We start from the raw sequence: 16,636 nt of genomic DNA, 5'->3' as shown, positions 1-16,636 counted from the left end.
AATTCCGAAGCCAGTTAAACTGTATTGTTTTAATAAACTTGTGTGTGCAAAAACATTTAATTAAATGTTAAAAAGCTTTGAGCAATAAATAATATACAAAACTCAAATTGTATCAATTCATTTTTTTCGTATTTACCTCCAATGCAATGCCATGAACACGATGATTACGAGGGGGAGAATTTTGTGCGGAGAATTATAATATCCATTATATTCCAGTGTAACAATTTCAGAGAGTGTATAAAAATCATTTGGCTTGACTGGGATTCGAACCCAGATCCCCTCCAGTGTCCAGTCGAGTGCTTTAGCCAGTTAAGCTCACTTAAACACTTATTTGCTGTTTATACCTTGACAAAGTTCCAAAGGGAGATTCCCCAACAGTAACTTTTAAACAGAGTTTTAAGTAGGGCCTTTATCCTCGTGGACTGTGGCGCGCTGCCCACGTTGCTACCAGTGCCTGTGATGTTGAATGTACGGTATTTTGTCACAACATCTTGTTCCTTTAAAAGCTGCAATATTTCAAAGTTTAAGAGGACGCCTCGACACACTTCGTCCGTGGTTAAAAAGTTGTTTTTCTGAATAACTGTGCTTCAAAGCTATCAATAATTCCAACCAAATGTAATGGTCCGTTGCTAATGCAAATATTTCCTTCTATATTTTGTGAAGCCTGCCTTTGTTATTTCCTTCCGCAGTATTGTTCATGGTGACAATTGTTTTATGCAATGTATATGAATTTATGTCTATGTAAGTGTGTAACCATAATAAGAAAAAAATGTGCTGTAACCATAATCTGGAAGGTGACAATGTTTACAATGTAAACACTAGCAGTGTAACATACTAGACCGAATACAACTAAATTGAACCATAGCCTACCAGACCTTAGTTATCAGATCGGATCGTTATAGCTCTACTGAGGGCGATCTGATAACTAAGTATGTATCGAGTGGGGTTGTGTTTATGGAAATTTTCCACTTTTCTGTATGGGTAATGGGTCAGAATTGCTTTTGAAGAAGATTTACGTTCATAGTTAGTTAAACAATATACCGTTAAAAAACGATAACTATGAACAGCAGTTTCTAAATTCTTGAAAAAGAAGTTTAGAATGTAAAGTACATCCTACAAGAAATCGAAGTAAATCTCGTATTGCAACATCAATAGCGAAATTGATATTAGCGTGTCCTTTACAAATATTCATTTTACGCTTCTTCGGCCAAGCCTTTGCACATTGTACTTAAGAAAGGAGCACATAATGCATTTTTCTTAAAAAAAGACTTGAGGAAATCATTATCATATTCCACCATGCATTCAAGTACCGCAGAATGTGAACACGTTACGAATATCGTTTCTCACTTGTTATTTCCATAATATTGGGAGGGGGCCTCGACGGACTGGAAATGGATTGTTTACATTATATTCTGAGCAACGTTTTCCCGGAATTAAATGCGAAATATTAGCATTTCTAATAAAGGTACACTGTCTTTCATCCAAAAATAACCGTCGTAAGGATTTGGCAGAGATATTGGCTTCTGTTATTATGCGTGCCCAAGCATGATTTAGAAAATATCAACATTTTAAAAAATGATGAAATCCCAAAGTCTTGCATTGACAACACTGACACGGCATTGTAAAATAAATTCCAAAGAAGTAATCTCATTAGAAGAGCCGAATTACTGTCATGTTGAGGAGTAAGTACGTAAGGCATTGATTTAAACGATGGACATTTCCATTATATTTTATATGACGTCGAAAATACACTTCATTTCATCATCTCATGCGCCAATAGAAACGAGACTAAGCGATCTTAAATCGCACTTTTTAGATACACCTCACTCCGCTTATCAGTCGTGCTTCGTAATCCTGGTGCGATACGAGAGACCTTGAAAAATCTCCGACGATAGCTCACTCGGTTGGCGACTGCGAATTGGGAAGCAACAGACATTTAAACGCGCATCTGGCCACACCCGGTGCTTCGGTTCAAGGCAAGTAACCAAGTGTGACGGCGAAGGCACAAAGTAGCTCAAAACGCGAATACTCAGGGCGGTTCCTGTGAAGTTGGTAATACGTGTAAAGGAAAATGAGCGATATCAGTTATTACAGCAAGGATGCAATAAAATCAAGGATGAGTAATCACGCTGCCGTTGCACACGACTTATGAACGTAGTACGGAATACGGCGTAATTCTAATTCATTAACGTATCGACGTAACCAAAGTGTGGAGAACAGCAGGCAAATTATTCGTGATTCCAGATCTCTTTTACCAGGCGGATCAAGCATTAAATGACGGTGGGTTATGCACGCGTGAAGGAACGCATTATTTTGATGCCGATAGTGAAAAAGAGATATCTTTTAGTGAAGCTAGCGAAAGGAAAAGTAAAAATAGACGAGCTGACGAAATGGGTAGAGATGGTAATAGGTTGCTCGAACAAGGAAAATATGAAGAAGCGTATGAAAAATTCAAACAAGCCTACTCAACGTGCAGCAGTGGATATTGCAACGAGTCAAGATTTATGCGTGATAGAGATAATGCAAAAAACAAATGGGGTGAAGATTTGAACAAGCAAGGAAATGAACTGTGGGTAAAACACAAGTATTCAGAGGCCGCCGAGAAATACAGAGAGGCATATAATAAATGCACTAGTGATAGGAAAGATTTAGAAAAATGTTATCTCTCCAATGAAGGCAATTGCCAAAGGATGAAAGGCAATTATTCAAGAGCGATAGAGTTATTTGACAAGGCATTAGCAATTGACAGCAATTATGACCACGCCAAGAATAATCGAGACAACACATTCAATGATTGGGCTGTGGATTTGAACCAGCAAGGAAATGAACTGTGGGTAAAACACAGGTATTCAGAGGCCGCCGAGAAATACAGAGAGGCATATAATAAATGCACTAGCGATAGGAAAGATTTAGAAAAATGTTATCTCTCCAATGAAGGGTGTTGCCACAGGATGCAAGGCAATTATGCAAGAGCGATAGAGTTATTTGACAAGGCATTAGCAATTGACAGCAATTATGACTACGCCAAGAATAATTTTGCAGAGACATATAATTCGTTGGGAGAAATCTTATATAAACAAGGCGACTATGCAGGAGCAATATTAAAATTCAATCAAGCTTATGAAAAGTGCTCAACCAGCTACCAAAATAAAGAGAATTATGCCAAGGGCACTAAGAAATGTGAATGCGAGCTAGAAGCAATTGGTTTGAAAGAAGAAGGAGATAAGGATTATAGTGGAGGATATTATGAGAGTGCCATGAGGAAATATCAAGAAGCCTTTGGTAAATCAGGAATTGAACTTCTTAGAATGAGATATGAGGCCTGCATGAACAAAGCCCAGAATGAGTTGGACGCTCAAAGAGCGCATGAGGCTGGCATGGAATTATTTGGGAATGGAGAGTATGGTACGGCTCTGGAACATTTTCAGGTGGCTCTTGCAAAGTCACAAGTTAGCGAAATGAAGGACAAATACTGCAGCAGAATAAGTGAGGCAAAGAGTGAGGTAGAAGCGATGAGATTGAAGTCTTTGGGAGACGAGATGTTTGCTAAATGGCAGTACGAGGCAGCTCTGGAGAAATATGAGGCCGCATGCAAAACGTCTCAGATTTCAAAAGAGAAGAGCTTGCATGCAATGAACAAGGAGAAAGCAGAGACTATTATAAACATCTTATCTGCAGTTGGGGATCTTTGGAAAGCTGGTTGGGATATAGAGAATGATGTGGAGGAAAACGACAGATCGGAAGAGGCCAAGGAAACCTTTGGGAGAGTCTTGTGCAAAGTCAGGGAGGGTTTAAGAATATGTCCCGATGATCCAAGTCTAAAACAATACGAAAGACTTGTGCTGTGGAAAGAGGAAGGCAATGAGCTTTTCAATAAAGGCTTGGAGTACCAAATGAGAGGGCTGGAATTGCTGAGTGATGCAAAAGAGCTTAGAGAGAAACAAAATTTTGAATTAGCCAACGAAAAATTTGAGAGCGCAAAGGATAAATTCTCCAAGGCGATTGAGAAGTTTCGACTCGGAAGTGAAACTGATAAAAGATTTACGGATTGCGTGGAGTTTGTTCAGGAGCAAATAAACGATGTGGATCACTCAATAAAGGTTATCAAACAGGAAGTGCTCAATCTGAAATTCATTGACTTAACGATGAATTTCAGTGAAAGGAGGGCAAGAGAAGAAGATAATTCAGAACTATCTGAGAAAGCGGGTCACGTCACGTATCATGCCCAAATATAATCCATTTCATGATATGTGAATTGATCATTAGCTAATTTATAATTGATAAAAATAGAGAAACCTGAGTTATGATGAACTATATATGTGAGGTTGATTCAATGAATAAGACACATCACTGGACAGAGCCTTTAATAATTTAAGAAAATTCCCAAAAAGCATATTTTATCATTTCCCATTGTCCACCATCTTAACTCAGGGCACACTCATCCCATCCCTTTACTATACCTGGATATGCAGCCGTAGAGAAGTCTTTGTTTGGCCTTTGTATCCAATAGGTAACCTCTATGGGGATTAAAATGATTCCTTGGGGACTCTAGCAGATGAGAATCACTGGGGGCTAAGGCACGACCAAGTACGGTGGGTGTTGTACCAATAGTTCCCAATCAAATGTCTCTGAAAGCTATTGTATTTGTGTACAATTACTTGGACTGTCTTCTTGTGTATATTAATGCAAATCACTGGACATCTTACACTGATGGCAGGTGCTAGATGTAAACATTGTGTCAATGAAAAGGAAAAAGAAGTGCTGCAGCCTGTTGATAATGCAAATGAAAGTTTAAATGAAAAAAGGGAGGGGATAATCTAATGTTTGTTTCACTTACTCAACGACCTACCCTCCTGTCTCATGAAGAGTACTGATATTGTTTGAACTGAGACATTAGAACAGAATAAATTGGCATTAGTAAGTTAATTGTACTTATTATAAACTCTTTAATTACCGAGCAATGCTCTTCACTGATTTTAATTGTCATGTAATATTCATAGGGGAATGAGTGGATGAAATTTAGTCCATAATTCTTTGTATGAACATCATAAAAGAAAAGAAATGGGCCCTTTCTCTTCTTTTTCATTTGGAATTTAATAAGTAGAGAAACTGGTTGTTTGTGTGTGAGGTAGAACGGACCAATATTTGAAGGAATGGGAAAAGTATTTTGATAAGACCTAATTTTTTTCTATTACTCTTACAGACGAAGGAAATGAAGTATTTTATATAAAAATACAGAGAATGTTTACCTACTGGTGATTGAGAGCATTAGATTTATAAACCAAAAGAAGGACTATTTTATAATATATTCTAAATTAGGACCTTTTTCCAATACACAATATTTTTTGCTCAAGTTTTTAGGAAATATATTAAGTATTTTCTTAAGTGCCTAATGCATTTATCACATGTTTATAATAATGTAAATGGAACATCTTAAGGAGAAGGGATTTTTCATATGTAAGAAGGACTTCTGTTTGCAAAGAGTGAAATAATGAGTTTCATTTGAGGCTTTGTTCTGTCCTCGCAAAGTGTGTTGGTGTGCTAATGATTGGAGGTTTTACAAATGTATTTTTTATCATGAAAATGGTGGACTATTGATTATAGTCAATGGTACATATAAAACAAGAGATGTAGGAAATCTTTTTTACACATTTTTATATAGTTCAATCAATAGGAACTACGTTAATATTTCTGTTTCCACTTTACATGACACCTTGAGGGAGTTTTGGTATAATTAACCCAACTAGTGTTGTTATTTCTACGTGACTTGTGCTGAAATGGAAAACATATATTCAATTGTTAAAGAATTAAAAGCGTACCTTGCCCCTAATGTAATTGCAGCGCCCAGTCTTGTATTTTTCAGCTGTCAAAGTTTATCAACAAAGTATCTTGGTCATCAAAATTGAGATCCTTACAGAAATTTGCTTTTCAGGTGTTTCCCGTCAATTTAGGTTTCATGGTGGTTTCATCAAGAGTTTTCACACGGATGGTATTAAGAACGTGTATATTGTTCATAGTGTTTGTGAAGTGCCAAAAAGCATCATTTAACTGTTGTATGTTGTAATGTAATAATAACTGTGATTCAATGTATGTCTGAGCAATCAGCGTCTTTGTCGAGTGAAGACTGGGGAACTCAATGAGTAAACTGTATTTATGATTGGAGTTAGGTCGAGGAATGAAGAGAGGGAGAGGGAATGGAGGCAAAGACGCTTTGATGGAATCGGTTGGAAGGAGAGAGTTGAGATGCCCTTGGAAATCATCACTAGGAGATCTAATGTATCTTCCAGTTCCCAATTTCCTTTCTACCTTGACCAAGTGAGGTCAAGGTGCGAAGGAAAAGTCTTCTACAATGAATACTCCTAGCCTTAATGCTTCCTGTGACTGCAACGCACTGGACTTCTCCCAAGTCAGTGTGACCTCTGGGTCAATCTCCAGAGAAGACTCTTGGTGGACAGTTGACAACGTGCCAGTGTTGTTCCTGTGAGGGTTAGTACCATTCCATCAGCCAGCACCAACATTTTCCCATGTAATAAAGGGCCGTTAGTGTCACTCTGTGGACAGTTCACATTTGGAACTTCCTGTGATTGATGGCCCTGTCAATATACCTCTACCAATTACCATTTCATGGTTGCATATATCCCCTTGGCAGTGGATGGAGTGATATCTGTGACTGAATGTGTCAACTCCAACCCACCGAAGTGATCATCCTCCATCTACTCCAAAGGAGGAATCTATCTGTGAGCAGTATTCTTCTTGACAAGAAGTGTGGAATGGTTGATAATCCCGACTATGCACGACTCTTAGTGACCTCTGCCAGAATGACAGATTGTCTTAAAAGCCAAGAACGACTGCTCATCCCTGCAAACTTCATCAATTTCTGTGTTTCAAAAGGGACATGATAGGCACAGGTTTCCACTCAAACGTCAGATTTCCAAAAGAAGCAATTTGGATGTCACTGACAAACTTGAATGAGTGTAGAGACATGGCGGTCCAGCTCTCAGACAAAAATGCTGTAATTCCTGCAAGTACCAAACCTTCATACCATCTTCACGGATGCCTGATTCATTTTAATAGTACATCCAGTCTGGTGTGAAAGATACAGTATCTCTTCAGGATCTTCCACTCTTCAATGTCCAAGTCCTGAAATCCCTGAGGTATCAATTAGGCGAGGGGAAGAGAGGACTCTGCTTATAGTCTTCCCCTCCCTTGATCCTATCTACGTCTACGTCCAGACGTCCACACCATACCCACGGTGCACTCTGTCTGAATGCATTCACTTCCTGGAGACATGCCTTGAGGAATGAGCACACCGCAACGCAAGAGACAAGGAGCACTCTCTCTCGTCCAAAGAAGAACACACAGCCAGCACGCAGCGTGAACCTGGACGACCATTCCGTTCCTGCTTCCCTCCCTGCGAGCTTTCGCTATGGCTCCAGCTGGATCTCCAGGTCACCTTCCTGGGCCTCCTAGAGTACACCAGGCTGGAATGGGACAGGGCCAGTCATCAGTGCCAGTATCTCATTGACGGAGCAAAGGGGCAGCAACCTACTCTACTTGATCTTCCTGGAACGGAAAGAGTAAGTGACCCTCCTCATCTGGTCCTCATTTCGTCTCTCCGGACTCTTTCAAGGGGAGCCTCCCTCAGGGTTGCCCCTGCACACTGTCCATCGTCTGCATATGTGTCTTCATTAATAATCACTTACTCCATTCCAGATGAACCACACCTGGCACCAAGGCCACCGCCATTGGCCCCCAATCGATAGGGCGGATCCTCATGGAGAGAATGTTACAGATTTGACATCTGGCAGTCATAGGATCTCACCCAAGATGACCTTGCTTGTTCTCTGGGGAACATAAATGCAACAGACACCTCCGCAGTGGAGTCAAGACCATTGCTGGCATAAACAAGGCACGCAAATGGTGGAATCCTTGAGTAGTTCTTCCACCCTAAGCAAAGTTTCTGATATTGGTACGCAAGTAAATAAATTGCTAATGTCGAAGGAGACTAGCCTCGCTTTTTCGGGGGCATCAATATCTTTCAATTTTCGGGCTAGCTCTATAGAGTTTTTTGGAACTGGTTTTCTAGAAATGGTCAAAACAATCCATCAACGCACCTGCGAGCCCCCACCCCTCTCAAATCCTTCCAACCTTTCCCGCCACCACTCTGTCCTGAGGGTATATATGCTTGCTCTGTCTGTTTTGCAAATTTGTACCTGATGATGCCGCAAGTCGGTGAAACGCGTTGTACCATATAATAAATCTTTGGAAAGGTACGAGTCTTTCTTTCCTTTTAGTATGGATCTGAAATTGTTGGTTTTGATTAGAATGAGTGCATCTTCTCAACAGATGCACTGATTGTAGTGTAATTCTTTCACAGATAAGAGCGAAGGAATTTAACTTGCGTCAACAATTATTGAAAGGCTTATGCAAGATATCTTTCTTGCCTTTGACTGTTGTGCTGATTCATTTTTCTCTCTGCTAATTTAACTGTGACCAAGTTGCAATACAACCTCCAGGTGTAATAGTGTAATGATAACTCCTCATTGCCCTCAGTCGTGAGTAAAAGTATTCCGAGACTTTTGACCGCGAGTGCTTCTCTTGTCTCTATTGCCATTCTTCAGCTGAAGAAATGTTTCTTCCATTCGATAACAAATATCCTCTGCAACTACAACTTTTGTAAGTGAACATTAATTAGCGGAGAAGACTAAATTTGTTGAGTATCGAAAGGTTATATTTGTATTTTTCTCAAATATAGTAAATATATTTGTTAATTTTTTTATGTATAGTAAATGACATTATTTTTCATACTTTTTTGCGTCAACTATTAATAAAATGTATGATATAATAAACAAATAACAAATGTATCATTTAAATATCTACAACTATTTTATATATTGTTATATATCAAAATTAATTGACTATTGTTAAAGTCAAATGAACAGCAACAGGTTGTACAATTGTGATTAAAGTACAAAGTAATGTATGCTGCACTGATAGTTTTAATATTAAATTATTTACATGACATGTAGTACTACAATTTGTAATATCCTATTTCTTTTGTAATTAAATTAGCCGGAGTGACTATGTATTTATTTTCTGGTGTGATAATATTATATTTTTTATACGAAATGAAATAAATATGAATTGGTTGGGTAGTTATTGTGTGCATTTAAATTTTTCCGTCAATGGAGGAATCGTAAAGAGATGGGAGGAATGTCTCCGAGTGTACTCGGTGGACAAGTGGAAATATTAGATGTATATTATATTTCAGGATATTAATTTAATTATTATTCCCTCGGTCCAGGGATGCCATTTATTAAGTTGAATAATAATTTAGGTTTGTTCATATTTTTTATAATATTATTCAACAAGTAGTCATTTTAATCAGAATCGATTCTACACACAACTCATGGTATGGTATATTGTCTACTTTATTCTTCACATATTTTTACGAAAGGATGAAATTATCATTTTAATAAGAACAAACAATCATCGTATGAAGCGAAAGAGCAGAATGTATTCCCCTCGGAAAGCCAAACTAATCGCGCTGCCAGGCAAAACAGAATCGCCTGAAAAGAATAAATATTTATCAAGAACCACATATATATATATATTCAACATATTATATAATGGTTGAAATATGGAATTCTTGCTTTGACAGTGTCCAGTAACGGAAATATTTTTTCGCATGTGACCCGCTCATAGACCATAAACATAGAATGTCACCTTTATTTGAATCAATTGTAGACTTTTGAGAGCCGACTATTTTTAACAAAGTTAGCATGTCACCTTCACGAAACGATAATTAAGCAAACAATAAATATAAACATACAAGTTCCAAAGCAATACTTTCTCATAGTCCGCGCCACGTATCGCAAATAACACCCAGGTGCGAATATCGATGCTCACATTTACCAAACAGTGATGGTGGAATCTATGGCGTACGGAACGACGCAACAAGACGGCATTCTTTGTGCAAATTTTGCGGAAAACTCTGTATTTTAAAGACGTGACACTTCCTTCGTCCTATAGAAAACGTCTGAAAGAGTTGACCGAGGAATTGTCTCATTAGGTAATGCAAAACAAATTCTACCTTTTACTCCAGACACTAAATATTTTTATCTTTGACGCTGTTGAAGGAAATTTGTTCTCTCAAAACGTTGACGCTGCCAAAATTGGCAATATGCTGTAGAATATTCCTCGGAATAATTTAAATGGAATATTATTAATCCTGTTTATATTTTAAGAAAGCTCTGCAGTTTCATTTCAAATGAGTTTCATTTAACACTACCATGCCTTCTTTCAATGTCATTAAAAGTATGGTGATGAGTAATGGTGTGTTTCCCCATTGGTTACACAAATGTTCTGTACCAAAAGAGAGCTATGCACTCACTTGTTAATAATTTACCACCTCGCGATTCCTACAAACCTTTATTTATGAGGTATGGAACCATGAATGTATTAGTTTATTTATCTCTAAGCGTCTAAATCATGAGGATATTAATCTAGAAACTCACCAATGAAGATCACACGTCCGTAAATACACCACGAGGGTCAAAGCGAATCTATAATTTCAAAATTATTAAGGTTATTGTGGATATTACAAATATTTCCGTTGTAATTATATTGTGCATTAAGAATACCTATCTCGGCATGCTCTGGTAGTATTAGTTATCGCATGTTTGTATAGTTTATGGTTCTATCATTTTCTCAAAACGAATAAAGTATTAAGTAATAATGAAAGTAAGAAAATCTGATGACACATGCCGATGTAGACTAATAATGATTTCTCTCCTTTTACATATGCAAATGGCAACTAGGCGAAGTGATAGTGATTGTCACTCTACTGAACATCAGACCACCCAGCTTATAAGTCGTGGTTCGTGATAGCGGTGCGATACGAGAGACCTTGAATAATAACCGGCAAAAGCTGACTCGGTTCGCGACTGTTAATTGGGAAGCGGCACATATATTTATATCTTGTATCCGTCCATTCCCAGTGCTTTGGTTTTAGGTAAGTTCCCAAATTTGATCGGTGAGTTGTGAAAACCCGAATTATTTGAGTGGTTCCTTTGAAGTTGGAAATACGTGTGAAGGAAGATGAATCATATAAGTTACTACAGCGAGTATGCAATTAGATCAAGGATGAGTCCACGCCAAGCCATTGGTCATGAACTGACGACTTATGAGCGTAGTACGGAGTACGGCGTGGTTAAAATTCATTATCGTATCGAAATAAAAGACACAATGAAAGCATTCGCCGCACTCCTCATCGTTCCAGGTGCCTTCTACTATCTTGATCATTTATTAAATGACGGGAAGTTCTGTACTAGCGAAAAAACGCACTATTTTGATGCTAGTAGTGGGGAAGAGATATCTATTGATGAAGCTGATGAAATGTGGAGTAGAAATAGTGAGGCTGAGAACATGAGTATTCAAGGTTATTGGTTGATGTTAGAAGGGAAATATGAAGAAGCCTATAGGAAATTCAATCAAGCCTGTATATCGTGCACCAGTGGATATTTCAAAATGTCAGAATTTATTACTGGAAAACATAATGCCCGAATCAGATGGGCTGAAGACCTGAACGAGCAAGGGAATGAACTTCTGAAACAAAATAAGTATTTGGAGGCCGCCGAGAAATACAGAGAGGCATATGAAACATGCACTAGTTTTTCAATGTGCACTGGTGATAGGAAAGATTTGGAAAAACGTTATCTCTTCAATGAAGGAAATTGTTACAGGATGCAAGGTAATTATTCAAGGGCAGTTGAACTATTTGAGAAGGCATTAGCAATTGACAGCAATTATGGCCATGCCAAGAATAATCTAGCAGAGACGTTGAATTCTTTGGGAGACATCTTTTTAACCTTTAGTGATTATGGAGGAGCGATGATAAAATTCAATGAAGCCCTGAACAATGCACCGCCAGCTACAAAAATAAGGAGATATTTTCACAGAATGCTGAGAAATGCCAATGCGAACTAGATGCAAACGGTTTGGAAAGAGAAGGGGATGAGGATTACAGCGAAGGCAAATATGAGAGTGCCATGAGGAAATATCAAGAAGCCTTTTGTAAATCGGGAGTTGAATTTCACAGGAAAGGATATGAGGCCAGCTTGAACAAAGCACAGAATGAGTTGGACGTGTTGGATTTGGAACAGTTTCAGGCGGCTCTTGCAAAGTCCCAAGTGATCAAAATGAAGAACAAATACGGCAGCAGACTAAGCGAGGCAAAGAGTGAGGTATAAGCGATGAGAATGATGTCTTTGGGAGACGAGCTGTTTGCTAAATGGCAGTACGAGGCAGCTCTTGAGAAATATGAGGCCGCATGCAAAATTTCTCAGATTTTAAAAGAGAAGAGCTTGCATGCAATGAACAAGGAGAAAGCAGATACTATTATAAACATCTTATCTGTAGTTGGGGATCTTTGGAAAGCCGGTTGGGATATTGAGAATGATGTGGAGGAAAACGACAGATCGGAAGAGGCCAAGGAAACCTTTGGGAGAGTCTTGTGCAAAGTCAGGGAGGGTTTAAGAATATGTCCCGATGATCCAAGTCTAAAACGATACGAAAGACTTGTGCTGTGGAAAGAGGAAGGCAATGAGCTTTTCAATAAAGGCTTGGAGTATCAAGAGAGAGGGCTGGAATTGATGAGTGATGCAAAAGAGCTTAGAGGGAAACAAAATTTTGAATTAGCCAACGAAAAATTTGAGTGCGCTAAGGTCGAATTCTTCAAGGCGATGGAGAAGTTTCAAATCGGAATTGAAACCGATGCTAGATTTAAGGATTGCTTGGAGTTTGTTGAGGAGCAAATTAAGAAGGTCGATAACTCAATAAAGGTTATCGAACAGGAAGTGCTCAATCTGAAATTCATTGACCTGAAGATGAGTTTCAGTGAAAGGAGGGACAGAGACGATGAATTTCCTGAACTTGGTGGAGTTGGGAAACATGTCACGTATCATGCACTCATATAATTAATTTCATATTGTTTCAAATGAATATCAGCTAATTAATAAATGAAAAAATAGACAAACCTGAGTTGTTATAATAATATATATGGGAAGTTGATTCATTGAATAAGTCGCATCCCTGGACAGAGGCTGTAATGATAAAAGTAAATTCCTGAATGTGATATGTATATAACATATCCACTTGTCCACCCAGTTCGGTCTAACACACTCCTCGCATCTCTTAACGAGTCCTCTATGGACTGCAGCAGAGAAGTCTTTGGTTTGACTTGGCCTCTATGGCCATCCAAATGTTTTAATAGCGGCCTAGACGCATTAGAATCGCTGGGAGTCAATTTGGGACCAAGTACGTAGGGTTTTGTACAGACAGTTCCCAATCGAATGATAGTGACGGCTGTTCCTCCTGTGTAAAGTTACGTACACTGCACTTCTTGTGTGCATTAATTCAAAACACTGTCATGCAATGCAATATTCCAATGGAGCCTCTAATGTAAAGAAAAAGATAAGCTGTGCTCTGCTGTCATAATGTCTTGACATTTGATACAAACATGGTGTGAAGTAATCTGACTTTAGTGACCTATCAATGGATTAATCTCTTATCTGATGAAGAGTACTAATATTGTTTGCATAGAGTCATCAGAAAAGGATAAATTGGCATTATTTAAATAATTATTACATGTTGTAAACTGTTTATTAACAGAGCAATGCTCTCAAGAGATTCAATTGACATCCGATGTTCGGGAATAAAGATCGGGCGAAAGTGGATGTTATATTTTTTTAGGACTGACTTAAAAGGAAAGAAATGGGCCCTTGGTCTCATTTTTAATTGTAAATCCAAGTGGGCGAAGTGTTTATTTGTGTGTAATGTAGAATGGGCGTACATTAGAAGGGACGGGAAAGGTATTTTGATAGTTTTTTAATTCTCTTGCATATTAGGGAAATTAAGTATTTCAAATTAAAATGCATTGAATGTTTACTTACTGTTAATTAAGTAGATCGGAGTAATTTACAAAAGGATGGACTATTTTCTAATATATTCTAAATAAGGACCTTCCTCCGTGATATAATATTGATTGCAGAATTGTTCAGCAGATTCAATTCATATTTTCTGAAACATATGATGCCTTAATCGCATTTTGATAATAATATAAATGGAACGTTGCTAAAGAAGGAGGGGTTTTATATAAATAAGAACTATTGCTGTTTGCAAAGAGTGAAATGAAGGGTTTAATTCAAGGCTTTGCTCTTTCCTGAGTGACTTTGTTCGTTGGCTCACGATTGGAGGGCAAAGAATTGGTTTTATTCATGACCACGGTAGACTATTGATTATAATCAATCATTCCTATAAATAAAAAGGTGTAGGATAAAGTTTGGGTACATTTTGATATCATTTAATCAATAGAAAGTAAACAAATGATTCTGATTCTATATATAGAATAGTTTTATAAAGTTTGTACCATGTTATTAATATATCTAAGTTACCTGTGCTGAATTGGGAAACATAAATTCGATTGATAACGAGTTAATTGAGTGCCTTGCCCTTAATGTAATTGCAGAGCTCAGTGTTTTATTGTTCGTTGGTATGTAATTGTGCCCAATGTATTCCTATTTCCTTTGTGAATTATAGTTTTTACTTTGTACAACATTCCCCCATGTATTCAGTAATTCAGAATCATTGTGTCACTGTTCTTCCAATCAGATACCAACATGTGTTTAGGTATTTGCTGTGTCTGTGATGCATTTCAGATGGCCCATTGCATTTCACATGTGAGCTCAGCTGTTCTTGAATGCCCTGCAAAGTGAGAATAGCATTAGTCTTACAACGTCACTTGAATGGAGAATAAAATATATATCTTTCCAAAAATTGCTTCCATTTACACTTTTGGTGGCCATGGCCGCTGGATGATTGATTTCATTCGTGCAATTAAGTCTACAAGGACCCAAAGTGTGAATGTTTGGAGGAAATGTATTCCAGATAACCTTTTCTCTTTACTTTATAGACTATGGCCATGGATATACGAGGGTCATCCGGAAAGTAGTACCCGTTCGTGCCGCATGAAGTGCTGACGACGCGAGTAGCCGCTGGACGAGGTCAGATAGCTTCAGTAGCTTGTCTGCCTTCTCTGAGCCAAGTTGCGTGACGCTAGCATTGCCTGTGTTGTTTCTGTGATTGTTTACAATGTTTAAAAAAATTGAGAACGCCACCAGTTGTGAAGTGAGGGCAGTGATTAAATTCCTCAATGCAAGAAACGTTCGCCCACGTGATATTCATCGCCAATTAAAGGAGGTGTATGGAGACAATGTAATGGACGAGTCGTCTGTTCGGCGGTGGTGTCGCAACTTCAACATGGGGAGGGGGTACACACACGACGATAAGCGTTCGGGGAGACCGTCTGTCATTACAGACCAACTGGTGAGCTCAGTTGACGAATTCGTGAGGAACGATCGGCGCGTCACAATTGATGACATCTGTGAGCATTTTCCCAATGTTTCTCGAACAATTGTTCATGAAATTGTTAAACACCATCTGCATTATGAAAAAATTGGTGCAAGATGGGTCCCTCGCAAGCTTACAGATGAGCACAAAACCAAGGGTATGGCTCGTACTTAAAGTATGGTGACGGAAAGACATTCTTTGTGTCTATTGAGTCTTCTTGAAAGATTTATATTTTTAATAAAATTCAGTTAGCGTTGTATTCCAAAATATGTTTAATTTAAACCAAATGAATGAAATGCAATCTGTCTTTTGGTCCAAATTGAGACAAATTGTGCGAGTTGTATTTGTAAACATTGCAACGATTCCAAAGCATACAAATCCTATCGCTTGCTAAAGATGGGCCAATTATTCCGATGACCCCAATCAATGCAAATGATTTCTACGCTTTGATATCATTGCATTGTAATCCATAATTGCGGAAGACTCTTTCGAAAGTTACTCTCGCCACAACCTCTGCTGTTTTTTGAAATTGTAATTTTAAGGCATTAGTCCAATTCATTCTGTGCTGACCTAAGGCCTAACACATAATACACAGTGTGTTCTTACAGCCCACTGCACACTTGTATTTGAGAGACTCTTTGTTTGTATTTAATATTATTATATTCTTTATAATATTGTGATGATACGGAATATGAACTAAGGTACGTGAAATTTCAAGTTGTAATGTTGATGTTCAGATTTGTATGTTTATATATATTGTTGTTGTACATATTTTAAGATATTTGTTGCGACACTAAACGTGAATTTAATGTAAATGAAAATTACTTGATGGAAACTGTACACTCCGGGTCATACGATTACAAGGTGATTCATTTTGTGAATAATCACTGATATTGTTCTCCCAGGACGTAAAAATTATATTAATAATATAAACCTCCAAATATTATTTTGTAATAACCTTTTGTGTATACTTTTTCAATCATAAAATGTTTGAAATGCTTTGGTTTTCTTTGAAATGTATTCTGTCGTGGTCACAAAATCAAGAGTTATCACACGGATGGAATGAAGAGTGTTTGTATTGTTCATAGTGTTTGTGAAGTACCAAAAAGCATCATTTAACTGTTGTATGTTGCAAGTGTAATGTAATAATAACTGTGATTCAATGCATGTCTGAGCAATCAGTGTCTTCCTCGAGTGAAGACTGGGGAACTCAATGAGTAAACTGTAT

The 16,636-nt window shown here is 38.0% G+C and overlaps 2 long non-coding RNA genes across 2 annotated transcripts; both read left to right on the top strand.

Moving 5' to 3' along the window:
• The first annotated feature begins 1,894 nt into the window (after positions 1-1,894).
• LOC139686682 (uncharacterized) lies at positions 1,895-8,273 on the top strand. The gene is made up of 3 exons (XR_011700531.1): positions 1,895-1,976; positions 5,933-7,577; positions 7,714-8,273. It is a non-coding gene; the product is annotated as an uncharacterized lncRNA (long non-coding RNA).
• Positions 8,274-9,935: 1,662 nt separating this feature from the next.
• On the top strand, positions 9,936-16,080 carry LOC139686681 (uncharacterized). The gene is made up of 3 exons (XR_011700530.1): positions 9,936-10,072; positions 10,821-11,014; positions 14,972-16,080. It is a non-coding gene; the product is annotated as an uncharacterized lncRNA (long non-coding RNA).
• Positions 16,081-16,636: the final 556 nt, after the last annotated feature.

This window comes from Hetaerina americana, unplaced genomic scaffold (assembly GCF_022747635.1).
Source record: "Hetaerina americana unplaced genomic scaffold, ioHetAmer1.1.p SCAF_147, whole genome shotgun sequence".
Lineage (NCBI taxonomy): Eukaryota > Metazoa > Arthropoda > Insecta > Odonata > Calopterygidae > Hetaerina > Hetaerina americana.
The sequence above is the reverse complement of the archived record's forward strand: the minus strand, read 5'-3'. Positions and strand labels throughout refer to the sequence as shown.